The sequence below is a fragment of the Homarus americanus genome, unplaced genomic scaffold (genome assembly GCF_018991925.1).
Source record: "Homarus americanus isolate GMGI-L3 unplaced genomic scaffold, GMGI_Hamer_2.0 scaffold6289, whole genome shotgun sequence".
Classification (NCBI taxonomy): domain Eukaryota; kingdom Metazoa; phylum Arthropoda; class Malacostraca; order Decapoda; family Nephropidae; genus Homarus; species Homarus americanus.
Window position 1 is genome coordinate 22,501 of NW_024722735.1, and position 17,500 is coordinate 40,000.

The window sequence follows — 17,500 nt, forward strand, 5'->3', positions numbered from 1 at the left end:
CTCCAGCCTGGCCCACATGGATGCTGATACACTCACGCTGGGGGGAGAACAAGTGTAAGTCTATTGATACACTCACGCTGGGGGAGAATAAGTGTAAGTCTATTGATACACTCACGCTGGGGAGAATAAGTGTAAGTCTATTGATACACTCACGCTGGGGAGAATAAGTGTAAGTCTATTGTTACACTCACGCTGGGGGAGAATAAGTGTAAGTCTATTGATACACTCACGCTGGGGGAGAATAAGTGTAAGTCTATTGATACACTCACGCTGGGGAGAATAAGTGTAAGTCTATTGATACACTCACGCTGGGGGAGAACAAGTGTAAGTCTATTGATACACTCACGCTGGGGAGAATAAGTGTAAGTCTATTGACACACTCACGCTGGGGGAGAATGAGTGTAAGTCTATTGATACACTCACGCTGGGGGAGAACAAGTTTAAGTCTATTGATACACTCACGCTGAGGGAGAACAAGTGTAAGTCTATTGATACACTCACGCTGGGGGGAGAACAAGTGTAAGTCTATTGATACACTCACGCTGGGGGGAGAACAAGTGTAAGTCTATTGATACACTCGCTGGGGAGAACAAGTGTAAGTCTATTGATACACTCACGCTGGGGGAGAACAAGTGTAAGTCTATTGATACACTCACGCTGGGGGAGAATAAGTGTAAGTCTATTGATACACTCACGCTGGGGGAGAATAAGTGTAAGTCTATTGACACACTCTACGCTGGGGGAGAATAAGTGTAAGTCTATTGATACACTCACGCTGGGGGAGAACAAGTGTAAGTCTATTGATACACTCACGCTGGGGGAGAACAAGTGTAAGTCTATTGACACACTCACGCTGGGGGAGAATAAGTGTAAGTCTATTGATACACTCACGCTGGGGGGGAGAACAAGTGTAGATCTATTGATACACTCACGCTGGGGGAGAATAAGTGTAGAGTCTATTGATACACTCACGCTGGGGGAGAGAACAAGTGTAAGTCTATTGATACACTCACGCTGGGGGGGAGAACAAGTGTAAGTCTATTGATACACTCACGCTGGGGGGAGAATATACACCACTAACATACTGTACACCAACACTAAGCAACATACTCCAACATACACACACCTCCAACAACATACAGCAACACCAACGTACATACACTAATGCCAACACACACACACACCAACATACTAACACCAACATACACACTCCCACCAACATACATACACAAAATATCACCTATGTAAACCTGAAATAACTACACAACGTACCCAACCAAGCCAGAACACCTACACAGATAGTACAGTACATCAACACACCAAATACCTAACTCGTAGTCAAATGAGAGTCTTGCATGACACTCTTCCATAAACTCAAAGTACTTCACCACCACCCTACAATTTACTCCCATTAAAATGTACTCAACCAAAATATAAAAAGTTTTGAGGAATTTAAACTTTTATATTTATGCTCCTTTAAAAACTCAACATAAGGAAAAATCACAAAAATTATACTATATTTACGACAAAATACAATTAATGAAACACCATCTAATAAAAAAATCCCATAAATATAATTCCCTACTGAGAAATATATATATTTTTAGAACAATGCCACTGTACCTTTAACGAACAGGTATATTATTAACTAAGAAATATTACTGGAACATTACCAACTGGGGTCTATTTTTTTTTTGGGGGGGAAGGGTGAGGGAGGGGGTTGGGGGGGGTAGGGAGGAAGGATTAATGTCACTGACGCTGTAGATTTGTGTAATAGGAAAATTAGTTCATGGAAGAATGGTGATGGCAAGTGAGTGGTGGTGGTGGTCCTGTGAAGGCTTCCCTGGGACCATCAACAACAACAAGCTGCCAGGTGCCATCACACATCTGGCAAGTTAGTAACGCTGTACCCATACCAGAACACTCAGCATGTAAACTTTGTGATAAACCTTTAAAGCATACACTTGAACACTATATTATTGAATGTGACAGTGATACTGTCAAAGACTTCAGGCCACCTGGCTTATTGTATCATGAACTTTGTAATTACTATATTGAATCGGGGGTGCTTGGGGACATTCTTGCTGTTTATCCCAAATTGGCTAGCCCACACTGATTAGTCTTCAATTAGAATATGACTCCAATGTATGTGATCCACTGACCTATATATACTGCTAATGAATATGATGTATTTCCTTCTTTGTGTACGAACCTCTGTCCTGCATGGCAGTGAACAGTGACATTACCCACATGAATCTGACCTATATATAGTGTCAATGAATATGATGTATTTCCATCTTTGTGTACGAACCTCTGTCCTGTATGGCAGTGAAGAGTGACATTACCCACATGAATCTGACCGACGTATATGTATGTATGTAATAATAAATAATAATAATAATAATAATAATAATAATTAACGGTTTAATGAAAAAATTCTGCAGCCCGAAGGCTGAAAATATACATTGGACATAAATGACTTATTACATACATTGGTGGTTTAACAAAAGCCTTCATTAGAGAAAGGTAAAGGAACATACAGTGAACATACAGATTAATGTAGGTGTTGAACAGCACACTCGTAGTGTAGTAACTCCTTCCCAGATGGTGTTAAAAGGAACTCACGTGGTGTAGTAGTTCCCTCAGATGGTGTTATGAGGGGCCTCACGTGGTGTAGTAATTCCCTCACAAATGGTGTTATGAGGGACCTCACGTGGTGTAGTAATTACCTCACAGATGGTGTTATGAGGGACCTCACGTGGTGTAGTAATTACCTCACAGATGGTGTTATGAGGGGCCTCATGTATGTGTGCATATGTGTATATATATGTACATGTATATGTGTATGTATATATGTATATGTATGTATATGTGTATGTGTGTGTACATATATGTATATGTACTGTCAATGAATATGATGCATCTCTTTGTGTACGAACCTCTGTCCTGCATGGCAGTGAACAGTGACATTACCCATATGAATCTGACCTCTGTACATTTATAGCTGTTAATGAATATGATGTATTTCTTTGTGTATGAACCTCTGTCTTGCGTGGCAGTGAGAAGTGATACCACCCTCAGTGTCAAGACCTGACTGAATTACTCAGAATAGGCAAACTGTACTACAAGCTTTGTCAATAAATTTGTTAAACTAAAAAAAAAAAATCAAGAACCACTCAGCCACACCACCTACTGTACCTCCTCCCTGACGCTCACTTCTACATCATGTCTGTGTGTGTGTGTGTCCCGGGATTTAGAGACCTACAGGGGAACAGTATACAGTGCACGAGCAGGGGAAGAGGAGGAGGAGAAGATGGAAGCGGAGGAGGAGAAGAAGAAAGGGGATGAGGAAGAGGAGGGGGAGGAGGAGGGTTGCTGCAGGTGGGGGAGAGAGGGAAGAGCCCGAGTACCACCTTGTTAATATGAATAAGTAAGAGGGAGTTGGGTGGGGGGAGAGTGGTAGTGGCAAGGGAGGGGGAGAGGGTTAGTGGTAGGGGAGGAAGCAGGGGCGAGTAGGGGGAGAGGTGAGGTAAGTGTTTGAGGGGAGTTGAAATTGCGTGATGAAGAGTGTGAGAGTAGTTGGAGTACCTGAGGGAGAGAGGAAGAGAGAGGGAGAGAGAGGGAGGTGGAGAGAGGGAGGGAAGGAGGAAGAGAGGGGCAGTACACAAGTTTCTATTACTTACAAAGGCAATGCATATTCCCTCCAGCTCTCCACACACACACACACACACACACACACACACACGGTTCATAACTTACATATTTTAGTAAACACTCTTATGGTATACAGACGAGAATCAACCACCTAATATAATCATTCTTCATTCAATAACTAATACGACACTTACCAACACCTTAACTCATCCGGTAATAGTTTTTTCTTATTAATAACGAAACAAATTATTCCACAAACCATATTCTTCAGTTAAGTAATTAGAACAACATAGTATTATAGTAAATGGGATGAAGATTACCGCCTTTTATCTTGTCTGGCCACGTCCTCAACACACCAGGGCTGGGAAGGTCTTCAGCACCAACCATAACAAATGAATCATGACACAGACGATGATCAACACATGGCGAAACATTATCCCTGGTTTACAACTCTGCTGTTTCGTCCACCAGCCTTGAAATGACACCACCAACAGCGTCGAGAAAGGTCATAATGAATTAAACACACTTGATGAGTCGTCGGAAAGGTTGGCCAGTAGGAGTGAAGGAAGAGGAAGAGGGAGAGGAAGAAGAGTATTGGGATATCCTCTCGTTTTTTGGCATCATTGAGGAATACCATTGAATACATTTTAAAGACACACAAGACTAGAACAACCAGGTTTCTCTCTCTTTCCCTCCCTCCGTCTTCTTTCCTTCCTTCCTTCTATCTTCCCTCCGTCATCCTCCCTCTGTCCGTCTTCCTCCCTCACCTCTTCTCTCCAACATTTCCTCCACCCCCTCTCTCCCTCCATCCCCTCCACTATTACCAGATTGAAAGAACCAACCCCAAGAGAGCGATAAACCACAAACACGACGCCTGTACAACACCCCAGTCGCCTCAACACACTCCACCTAGTCTCCGCGACGATAATGGAAGCTCTCGGTACACACCCTCATCTATACTATTACCTGATCTAACTCCTAACTTTATAAATATAGAAATAAAACAAAAAGAGTGACAAAAAAGTTATGGTCACAAGAACAAAACCCACACTCATCACTATACGTAAATAAACTAACTAAACCAAACACAGATAAACTTTGCACAATTAATGGTCAAAGTTACTAGGATAAGTCAAAACAGTCACTGAATATAGCCGCTATTATATATCTCGGTATAAACTAACCTTATATTTCGTGTCTTATCTTAAACATGTGTGTGTCCCGTGTCACCACAACCAATACGCAGGGACCTTTCGTAATTATTTTATTCACCCAAGACGACATATACCAGTATGAGGAACCCCAGGTGTCGTCTGATGTGTTTGTCAGTCTACCACCGCTGTCAACACTACACATTCAGAAACAAAAGCCAAACGATTCACACCAAGTTAATTCATTCACTTATAGTTTTACGTATACATAAACAAAAGCCAAATGATTCACACCAAGTTAATTCAGTCACTTATAGTTTTACGTATACATAAACAAAAGCCAAATGATTCACACCAAGTTAATTCAGTCACTTATAGTTTTACGTATACATAAACAAAAGCCAAATGATTCACACCAAGTTAATTCAGTCACTTATAGTTTTGCATACATAAACAAAATGATGACAAGTTAATTCAGTCACTTATAGTTTTACGTATACATAAACAAAAGCCAAATGATTCACACCAAGTTAATTCAGTCACTTATAGTTTTACGTATACATAAACAAAAGCCAAATGATTCACACCAAGTTAATTCAGTCACTTATAGTTTTGTGACGTGTTAAGATAAAATTAAATAAAATTAACCATATTTCTTGTCTCTGTATTGCATCATGATACTCAAAACTATGTATGTTGTGGTAGTTTTATGTCTTCACTGTAATCCTGACCTCCTGTTACTTACTTCCGTGTTGTTCTCTGCCTGTGTTTGTTTACTGTTCGTGGTTCTTTTATTTTAATGAAGTGTTATTATTATTAGTAGTAGTAGTATTAATATTATTATTATTATCAATATTATTATTATTATTATTATTATTATTATTATTATTATTATTTATTATTATTATTATTATTGCTGCTGTTCTTATCATTATCGGCCTCCTCCTCCTCCTCCTCATATCTTCCTAACAACAGCACTTCACTATACCTGCCTACAACGGTACGCTCTTAAACGGTACTAAATTAGCTTTGCGTTATAAATGGTCCTTAATGACACCAGTACCCCCCCCCCCCACCCCCATGGCGAAGTAATGAGGCGCTATAGGGTGAGGGGCGTGAGGGGGGTGAGGGGGGGTGTTGGGAGGGAGAGTAGGTAAGGGAGGTGAGGTATGGGGAAGGTGAGGAGGTGTGAGAGAGAGAGAGAGAGAAGGTGAGGGAGAGTAAAGAGAAGAGGGTAAGGGAGGTAAGAGAGGGTAAGGGAGGGTGAGGGAGGGCGAAGAAGAGTGAGGGAGGTAAGCCAGAGTCACCGGCAGTCAAACCACCTGCGTGACACCACCTACCTGTGTACGTGTGTGTGTGTGTGTGTACGTGTGTGTGTATGAGGAATAATCTTTGTATCCTGGCGCCTGTATGTCTGTACTGCAGGTGCGTGTATGTACGTTCATTTAGTTATACATGTGTGTGTGTGTGTGTGTCCGACGGTCTGTCTGTCTCTGTGTTTGGCGCCTGTTGAATCGACTTACTGTTGTGATGGTTACCTGCCAGGTGTATATTACCTGTTGTACGAGAATGACCAGCTTACTGAATGTGTATGTATGTATGTATGTATGTATGTATGTATGTATGTATGTATGTATGTATGTATATGGAAGTCTGCGTGCTGTATGGACTGATGTGATATGTATGTATGTATGTAGTTTTGAAAGTGACATCTTGATCTGCCTTAAGCTGTTCCGGTCTTTTCTCGAAGGCCTACACAACGATTCGCCAAGGCTTCTCTATGTCTGTCATGAACGTGTGTCTGTCTACGTCAAGTCTGTGTACATACATCTGTTTGAACGTCTGTGTGCGTCTTGAAGTGCCACCTTAATTGACCTTACAGACAAAGGGTAATTGTTTGGTTATTTATTATCCTAATTGAGGTAATTTGACGTGCATGTGAGAGGGAAAAGTGAGAGGGAGAGTGAGAGGGAAGAGTGAGAGGGAGAGGGAAGAGGGAGAGGGGAGAGGGAAGGGTGAGGGTTAGGGTGAGAGAGGAAAGGTGAGGGGTGAAAGAGAGGGAGAGAGAGGGTGAGAGGGAATGAGAGGTGAGGCGAGGAGGGCAAGAACACGGTCCAGACAGCCGGTACCAGACCCACCGCCGCCGACTGTATTGACCCACCCCGCCCACCCCCCCACTCGAACCAAACCCCCCCCCCCACCCTACCACCAACCACTCTGCAACCCACTCACGTAACACCACACCCACCACCCCCACCCCGCCCCGCCCCCACCCAACACCACGCCCACCACGCCCAGATTAGGTTAGGTTAGGTTTGGTTAGGTTAGGTTAGAAGCTAATAATGCCCACAGGATACTTACATTACATACAATAAACACAACGTCAGGCCTTGAATTTCCTTCACTTAAAAGACAAAAACTATAACTAACTCCTTCATTAACCTCTATGTATGTTAACAATTTATCTCAACCAGTATTACGAGTAAAAATAATAAGTATATACAAACTACTGTGCATTAATTACTTGTCTTTCAAAAACTATCCGTGATCTACGAGTCTACACACGGGTGAAATTTCGATGTTTGTGTTGTCAATTTTGTGATGTTGTCGATTTTGTGTTGTTGTCGATTTTGTGTTGTTGTCGGGGGTTTTTTCGTCGATTTTGTGTTGTTGTCGGGGTTTTTTTTTTCGTCGATTTTGTGTGGTCGATTTTTTTTTCGTCGCCTTTGTATTGTCGTCGATGGATTAAATACACGTGAAATAAGCCCCCTGGTGGTGGCGTTCTTCCTCTCCTCTATCAATCTCCCCTTGGCTGGAAAACTCTTAGGAGAAACTGGAGCTTCTTTGTGTGGATATCAGGTCAGATGGCTGGAGTAAAGTAAAGCCACTCTCTGTCTCTCTCTCTCTCTCTTTCTTTCTCTCTGTCTGTCTCTCTCTCTCTATTTGCTTTAGGGGTGAAATGGGGAGGTAGTGTCCATATATTTTCTCACTCAGTTAAAACGTAAAGTAAATCGGTGCATGGTGAGAGAGAGAGAGAGAGAGAGAGAGAGAGAGAGAGAGAGAGAGAGAGAGAGAGAGAGAGAGAGAGAGAGATTTCCTTACACTCCTTTCCCTGACGTTGTTAATAAGTGTCATGGTATTCCCTACTTCCCTTCCTCACTCTCCCCTCTCTCCCTCTCCTCACACACCCCCACTCTCTCCCCTCACACCGCACTCTCTCCCCTCACACCCCACTCTCCCCCCCCTTCACCTCCCCTCCCCCTCACCTACCTTCCCAACACGCAGGTGGAGACTAATTAGTGCTCCCCCTCAGGTGAGCACTTAAACACCACCGTCTACCAGTCATTATCCATTGTCGTCCATGTACTGTCATTACTGTCGCTCTCATTCCGTCACTGTCCCCCTCCGTCACTGTCACCCCGTCACTTAACGTCCACCTTTAACTCGATATATTAACCACCCTAACCTAACCTCACGCTAACCTAACCTAACCTAACCTCACGCTAACCTAACCAAACCTAACCTAACCTAACCTAACCTAACCACCCTAACCTAACCTCACGCTAACCTAACCTAACCTAACCTAACCACCCTAACCTAACCTCACGCTAACCTAACCTAACGCTAACCTAACCCCCTTCCTCAAATTGTGTTAGGGTGGTCAATCTTCAGGTGAAATAAACAAGAATGGCGACTCCTCAAGTGATCCATTTATTCCGAGTCATAAGTTGTGTGTTTTATTTATGCGGGGTTTTTTTACCATTAGTTATCATTCAGGATAAGACTGACACAACACACAACCTCTTACAGCGTCACGGTCTATCTTGGAATGTGGACGAGTGAGTGAGTGAGTGGGCGAGTGAGTGAGTGGACGAGTGAGTGAGTGAGTGGGCGAGTGAGTGGACGAGTGAGTGAGTGGCTTGTTCCGCGTCACGGGCCACCTCACTAGCTGTCGATATTCAATATTTATCGTGAAGGAAAAGACGCCAAGAGAATAGTGTCTAGTAAATAAGGAAGACGAATGTTGGGAGGTTTGCTAAGAGGAGACAAGGAACAGGTGAGAGCCACAGTGAGAGACAGTGAGATAAGGTGACGATTAGAGAGATAAACTGAGAGGGGGGGTAGAGAGAGAGACACTCATATACTGTACACATTCATAAAGAGAACATTTTAAGCTTCTCTCTTTTCTTAGTAACGTATGTGTGTGTGTGTGTGTGTGTGTGTGCCAAAATAGACAGGAGATCATTGGCTAATATCACGGTTGTATCCTCGGTTTTAATTGGCTGAAAAGATCATTAATAAAGCCACCGTCAGTTCTCTTAAAGACAAATGAACATCATGTAAACAGATAAATAAATACAATAAATCCTACAAGAAAAAATAAGTAAAAAATCACACAGTTTCAAATTTTGCTTCAGATGTAATTTAATACCGTAATATAAGATCCTATAAACAAAAGACGATCACCATGGCTGGATTCACGCGTCTATTATTATTTTTTTTACGGCGTAGTATTGGAACAGCAAGACAATGTATACTTTGTCACGAACACCGAGCTGAGTATACAACAGTGCGTGACAATACATACACATTTCGTGACTGTTTGATGAAATGCGTGGAAGCGAAGCCAATATTACATTATAGACTGTAGTGTATTCTTGATAATGTATTGAAGAGATTACTACTCCAAACATACACATACCAACAGGACTGCCAACACAATCAATATACACCAACAGGGCTGCCAACACAGCACACACTAACAGGGCTGCCAACACAACACACACCAACAGGGCTGCCACCGCAACATACACCAACAGGGCTGCCAACACAACATACACCAACAGGGCTGCCACCGCAACATACACCAACAGGGCTGCCAACACAACATACACCAACAGGGCTGCCACCGCAACATACACCAACAGGGCTGCCAACACAATATACACCAACAGGGCGCAACACAACACACATTCAACAGGGCTGTTAACATAATATATACACAACAGGGCTGCTAACACACACACACAATAGGGCAAGCAACATAACATATACCCAACAGGGCTAAGCAACACAACACATACACCAACAAGCAAGCAACACACACATACCAATAAGCAATACAGTCACACTAATGCCAAACACAACACACACCAACAGGGCTGTATAAACAAACTCACACCATCTAGTCATTTCTGGTCAAATTTTAAAATTTGGAGGAAGAAAGAAAAGTTGTATTTATTATAAGACTCTCTCTCTCTCTACCTAAGTCTTCCGTTGCCCACCTAGCTGCATCTCACTTCCTCCTCCACACATGCGTCCCTCCGCCCTTCCTCTATACCTCATTCCTATCTCCCACCTTGATGCCACAAACAACCAGCCAGCCAGCCAGCTGCGTCCAGCCAGCCACCATCCAGCCATCATCCAGCCGTCCACCCATCCATCCAGACACAGCCGTCCACCATCCATCTACAGCCAGCCACCATCTGTCCAGCCATCCCAGCCATCCATCCAGCCATCCAGCCGTCCACCCATCCAGCCAGACCGCACCATAAACAATGCCCCTGGCTGTGTCTCGGTATAGTCAAGTCAATAGCCGGTGACGTCAGCAGGATAACGTTAGTGCAGGTATTGAGCTGGACACGCCCTGGGCCGCACCACCGTCTTGTAGGTCAAAGGTTAAAACTCAAGGTCAATGTAATAATTAAATAATAATAATTAATAATTAACGGTTTTGTGTGTGTGTGTGTGTGTGTGTGTGTGTGTGTGTGTGTGTGTGTGTGTGTGTGTGTGTGTGGGAGTGGGTTGTGTGTGTGTGTGTGTGTGGGGACAGAGAGTGTGTGTGGTGGTTGTGTGTGTGTGTGTGTGTGTGAAGGTAGATTTGTGTGTGTGTGTGTATTTTGCATAGGGCCGAAGATTAACATTATACCAGAGTTAATATAAAAATAAACACCGTCTCTAAAGTTAATAATATAATAGACGAACAGAAGTCATGTAATCATAAACCAGAACTCATTAGGTAGTTTTAAATATAAGTTAATTAGATATATAAGTAATAAAGGATAGGTCTAAATAGGACTGCCTAGTATGGACCTTTAAAAGCCTTTCTCTAGTTTCTTGTATTATGCTCCTATGACGTAAACAAACACAACGTCATTCTTTTGTTTCACTGACGTCATCAATAACATTAATGGCTAACCATTATCAATTATTTTCTGACAGCTGATATGAATTCATTGAGTCTTTGAACAAGTATTAGTGAAAAAGTCAAATTGGATAGACAGATAGGTAGGTAGATAGGGTGGGGTGGGGTGGGGTGGGGTGGGGTGGGGTGGGGTGGGTGGGGTGGGGTGGGGTGGGGTGGGGTGGGGTGGGGTGGGTGGGGAGGTGGAGCAGGAGTGGGCTGTGACTCTCAAACTGCACAAGTTAAGATGAGGAGGACAGCTTGTCGCGTAAAAGGTCCATAAAGTTCTCCTGACCTGTAAAGTTGGAGATTTTGGACCTTTTTTGTTTTTGCATGGGAGGAGCTTGAGGAGGAGGGAGGAGGGAGGAGGGAGGAGAGAGGGAGGAGAGGGAGCTTGAGGAGGGAGGGAGAGGAGTTTGAGGAGGGAGAGGGAGCTTGAGGGAAGAGGTTTGAAGGAAAGGGAAGGAGGTTTAAGGAAAGGAGGCAGAGGAGGATAAGAGGTTTGAGGGAGAGGGAAGCTTGAGAGGAGGAGAGGGAGGTATTAGGGAAGAGTCTTGAAGGAGTGAGGAATGTATGAGGAAAAAAGGCGGGAGGAAAACATTGTAAGATCTCGAGAAGTTTGTTGTTGTGTGGATAAACATGACTGAAAGAACACCAAAACTTAGCCTGGTTATCAGAAGGTGAGAGAGTTCTAGAAAGAGGTGGGGTCGGGAAGGTGGGGTCAGGAGGTGGGGTCAGAGGTGGGAGGTGGGGATGAGGAGAGGTGGGGTCCAGGAGGTCCAGGGGTCAGGAAGGTGGGGTCAGGAGGTGGGGTCAGGCGTGGGGTCAGGGTCTTCACGTACGGAGGTCTCACCTCTCACTCTCCTGCAGTCCTCTCTCTCTCTCTCTCTCTCTCTCTCTCTTCGTCCCTCTCTCTCCCTCCTCCTCTACCCTCACCTATCTCTCACTTGGCTCCACCTCCTGCAATCATAACCTCCGCTGACTCCAGGTAAATTACCCCCACCTCCATTAATAGTGTCATTCTGTCCCACCTAACCTAACCTAACCTAACCTTTATTCCCGTCGCCCATAGTTAAGACACGTTCATTATGATGCTTCTATAGAGTATTATAAGAGAGTACTGAGCTGTGTTAGTTCATATCCTAACCTAACCTAACCTAACCTAACCTAACCTAACCTAAGTAGATAAGTAAAATTGAGGGAACTTAATACGTAGTGTTTATAAGTGAATATAGAAACCGGGTGATAGCTGAGGTGAAATAACCTGTGGTGTGATGGTCAGCATGCTCGCCTCACAAGCGAGCAGACCCGGGTTCGATCCCCGGGCAGGGTGAAACTATGAGCAAGTTTCTTTACGCCATTTGCCTCTGTCTACCCAGCAGTAATTGGGAACTGGATGTTAATCGATTTGCCAGTGCGAGTTGTCCGGTCTTCTAGAACTATTCCTTGACACTGGGTCATGCAGCTCGTTAACTCAGGGTGTGGTTGTTGTGTTGGCGACAGCTTCTACACCTTAAACACTGGGTCATGCAGCTCGTTAACTCAGGATGTGGTTGTTGTGTTGGCGACAGCTTCTACACCTTAAACACTGGGTCATGCAGCTCGTTAATTCAGGGTGTGGTTGTTGTGTTGGCGACAGCTTCTACACCTTAAACACTGGGTCATGCAGCTCGTTAATTCAGGGTGTGGTTATTGTGTTGGCGACAGCTTCTACACCTTAAACACTGGGTCATGCAGCTCGTTAACTCAGGGTGTGGTTGTTGTGTTGGCGACAGCTTCTACACCTTAAACACTGGGTCATGCAGCTCGTTAACTCAGGGTGTGGTTGTTGTGTTGGCGACAGCTTCTACACCTTAAACACTGGGTCATGCAGCTCGTTAACTCAGGGTGTGGTTGTTGTGTTGGCGACAGCTTCTACGCCTTAAACAAATTCGCGCCTAGGTGGCCCTTGGGCCGGCCATCCTCGTTACACGAGGGGCGGCCATTATTATTATTATTATTGTTGTAGATGGTGTTGTGTTGTAGATGGTGTTGTGTTGTAGATGGTGTTGTGTTGTAGATGGTGTTGTGTTGTAGATGGTGTTGTGTTGTAGATGGTGTTGTGTTGTAGGTGTTGTATTGTAGATGGTGTTGTGTTGTAGATGGTGTTGTGTTGTAGATGGTGTTGTGTTGTAGATGGTGTTGTGTTGTAGATGGTGTTGTGTTGTAGATAATGTAACACAGGTTAAAGTGTTCACACGTTTCCCTTCACCAAAATAATACGTCTTATTTCCATATTTTTAACTCGACACCTGAACTGAGGAGATTGTTTACTGAGGAGCCTCGCTATATATCTGGTCCCAACACTGAGTCTTAGTGAAGAGTTAACACAGTCAGATCGTAACGAAATTCACCTGAAAACAAGATGGTTATTTTTTCTTCGTTTGCTCAGCTCTGGTGGTGACTGGGGGGATGGAGAAGGCCGTCTCTACCCAAGCCTAACCTAAACTAACCTTACTTAATCTCACCTCACCTCATCTCACCCTAGCTCACCCCCCAGGCATACCTGTCCATTTCACGTCTTATTTGTCAACTAAACTTAAAACAAAATTATCAATGAATCCTAACCTAACCTAACCCACCCTAACCTTTTAAAACAGGATACAATAACATATTTTCACTACAAAATTAAAAAAAAAACGAGGATATCAATTTTTGAAGCACTAAAAATCTATAATTTAAAACATTAATAAAAAATATTCTCATAATTAACAAAACTCAAAAAAATTAACATTATTGAGAAAAATTATATAACCAATTCATATATCGATATAGTGAACATCTACATTCTACTTGTTCTACTGATACTTCCTTTTCCAGTGTACCATTTTATCTACACTCAATATCTAAGTCGGTTAGTTCTCATATTTTAGCCCCGCCCACTATCATGAAGCCCCGCCCACTATCATGTTGCCCCGCCCACTATCATGTTGCCCCGCCCACTTTCATGAAGCCCCGCCCAATATCATGTTGCCCTACTTACTCCAAGACAACCACCCCCCCTCCTCTCTCTCTCTCTCCACTTGCAAGCAATGGATATGTCTATCTTCCTTCGCTCCCTTATATTGTGTGTTCTATCTGATATCCTACTGTAATTACTAACCTCATTACACACTTAAAGACCTTAATTAATGAAGTAGAGTAATAATTTTCTAACGTTAACCCTCCTTTTACCCGTCCTTCCCCTCCCTGCAGACTGGAACCGCTGAGCGTCGTCTGCAGCTGTTGTGGTGGAGGAGGTAAGGGACCATTCATATAAAAACACATCGGCCAATTATTGTTTTTCTTCTTCCTTACCGATAATAATGAAGCCAATCATCACCAGATATATTCTTAGACGTAAAAGAATTTATTATTTTAGGTTTGGGTGAGATATTGTGGGAAATAAGTGTAAGAATTAGTTTGTGAATGGCGGATTGGTGTGATTAGTAAGCTGCGTCAAGATTGGTTGATTGGTTCTGATTTTGGTCGTGAGGGAGGTTGGTTGAAAGGTAGCCTGTGATTGGTTAAAACGGTATTTTTTTTTCTTTTACATCATGAATGGCTAGGAGTGGCCCGTCATTGGGTTAGGCTCTCCTGCGTCTGCCCGGCGATGACCACCACTATTCCCGAATGTCAATACGTCCCGTGGCTGTATTGATTCTCTTGGTCTACTTCCTCCATGTTGATTCCTCAGCTGGATGCCAAGAATAACTACGGTACTGACTCATCGGTACAGTTCAATGCGCTTAAATAATGTTAAAACTATATTTAAATTGAATTTCGGGTATGGCCAGGTCTCTTGATTCACTTATAACTGAATGACTATGCGTGCCTATGCGTCGAATACAATTTATTTACGCCTTTTGGGGAGCTGTCCTCCACCACCTGTTCACGTTGCCCACAGGAGGAGTCAAAGGTGGATGCTTAGTGACTTGGGGAAATCTAATAACGCGTTTCTTAACTGGTCGAAAATATTGTTAGTACACAGATTGGTTGTCATTAGCTAATACCTTTCCAATATTGATGAAGACGAATGACAACTCAAGTTAGTAGTAATAAATGCATTTTAACTGTCAATGAGGTCAGGGTGTGTGTGTGAACAGTGGAGGTGCCGTCATCAACAGTAGAGAGGAACTCCTGTTGCGAGCGTTCAACAGATCGATTTTTGGATAGTGCCCGCACACCGCGCCTACCTTGTTGACATTACTGGAGGCTAGGAAGAAACAAGTTACAGTCGATACTACTTACCATGTTTGTAGTTTATAAAAATGTCCTATGAACGAGAAGAATGAATGGAGGAAGCTGTATCGCCCTGGGCTTGCAAGAACTATAAGAAGCAGCCCTCGCAACACACTCGGCTTAACTACTCGCTCTCTACAGGGTGGGGCTCTTTTGTCGCCTCGTCCAGACTGCGCGCGCACCCCTGTCTCGCCACCACCACCTCCACCACCGCCCACTGCCTCCTACCATGTACTGCTGTAGCTCTTTCCATGATTTCGAATATAAAATAATCTTAATATACTGATTTAGCTATGACATTTTCATCTTAATTATACTTTAAGCTGACAGAGAAAATTATACGTTATTTATGGGTCCAAAGCTGTACGGGAGCCCATTATTTGGGGGAAAAAGAGCTTAAGAAAGAAAGTCTTCACCTTTATAGCCAATTCACTGCCAACAACGTGGGACAAAATCATATTTCCAATAATGAACGTGGCGCGTCTGCAGTTTATTCAAAGAGTCTGTCCAAAATTTCGATAATACAGTCAGTGTTTTCCTGTCTAGTGCCGCATCCTAGCCCCTACCAGTTACCAGTTACATGGGGAGAGGGGGGGGGGGGCTGACCGGTGTGTGGCCCCTCCCTCCCCCTGCAACCTGTGGGACACGCCCTTATAATGTGTCCACGAGCAGTAGTGAGGGCTGGTGGTCAGGAGTGAGGGCTGGTGGTCAGGCGTAAGGGCTGGTGGTGACTTAATTATTCATGTCACCAGGTGAGAATATTGGGTGTGGTGCTTCACGTGCGCTATTGACCAGCCAACGAGTAAAGCAAAATTCACCACAAAACTATTTCTATGAATCTTGATAAAACACACAAACACACGTACAGACACCTATACATACATAAGCACTACCTAATACTCAAATATACATGCCCACACACACATACATATACATTCTCACACGCAAACACACACACATATTCACACACGTCCACAAAATCGATTACACTCAAGAAAAATATGAATGCCATTTTTTAGGGTGCCTAATCTTCACGTGATCCATCTATTTCCACCTCAAACTCAACTGGATTTATTGAAATTTGCAGCAGGTAAAGCGAAAGAAGTGTGTCTCTATTTCTTAATCTTTGTACTCCTCAAAGTCATCGGAGAAGTGTGAATTGTACAAGATGGGAAGAGAGAAGACAACAAGAGTTTCTGGGTCCACTACAACAAGTTATTTCACAGGTTGTGAGGTCCACTACAACAAGTTATTTCACAGGTTGTGAGGTCCACTACCACAAGTTATTTCACAGGTTGTGAGGTCCACTACCACAAGTTATTTCACAGGTTGTGAGGTCCACTACAACAAGTTATTTCACAGGTTGTGAGGTCCACTACAACAAGTTATTTCACAGAATATATTTTACATGGTGAGTTAAGAATACTAAGATTATGTTAAACTCTATCTGGAAAGTAATTATGGTAAAGGAGGAAGGAAACAGCTGGGCGAAGACATAAGAGAGTGAGAGAACAGTGATCGAAGACAGTGAGGGAACAGTGACCTCTCCTTGGGGTACCCCAAAACATCAACATGGTGGCATATACGGTTTAGTTGACACCATTAATATGCCACTGAAATACTAACTGTTATACTGACTGTACTTATTGTTCATCCAGACGTGAGATACATACATTCATACTGATCAAGAGACTGTTACATGTGGAATCGATGAGGGTGTTTGATCGTCATTGGTAAATAGTCGAGGACGAAGCCAAGGCTGTGTGGACGAGTCGGGACGAGGGAAGCATGAGGGAAGTCAGCTGATGAGGTAGATGAGAGGAATGGGTGTAATGGTGCGGCCCCCCCAAGGTCCTTGTACCTATAATACCAAGGGAGGCTTTACCAGCAACAATGACACTTTAAACATCACCTCGTTATGGGTGCTGGTTAGTGGCGCGTCCTAGTGTGAGAGTGTGGCTTTGGACAGGCTTTATATCTTAAGCACTAGTAACAACAGAGACGAGGGAATAATGTCTGCTATTATTATTATTTTATTTTTACCGTTTGACCAAGAGCTGCCATTTGTGTTGTGTAGGGAGAGGTTAAACTACATAAACTGCTCGACAGGCTTTTGTTTCATCACGCAGGTGGGAGCTAAAATTAGAACCCCACAGCCATACAGGTATAAGGCCAATCCACATAGTGTCTGTCCAAGGTGTTCCCACTGCTTAGTTTTGTGTCTCGTGAGTTTGACTTGAGTTGGTAGCTA

The 17,500-nt window shown here is 43.4% G+C and overlaps 1 pseudogene; it reads right to left on the reverse strand.

Moving 5' to 3' along the window:
* LOC121863130 overlaps positions 1-15,409 on the reverse strand; it is a 22,448-nt pseudogene extending 7,039 nt beyond the window's left edge.
* Between the last annotated feature and the right edge of the window lie 2,091 nt (positions 15,410-17,500).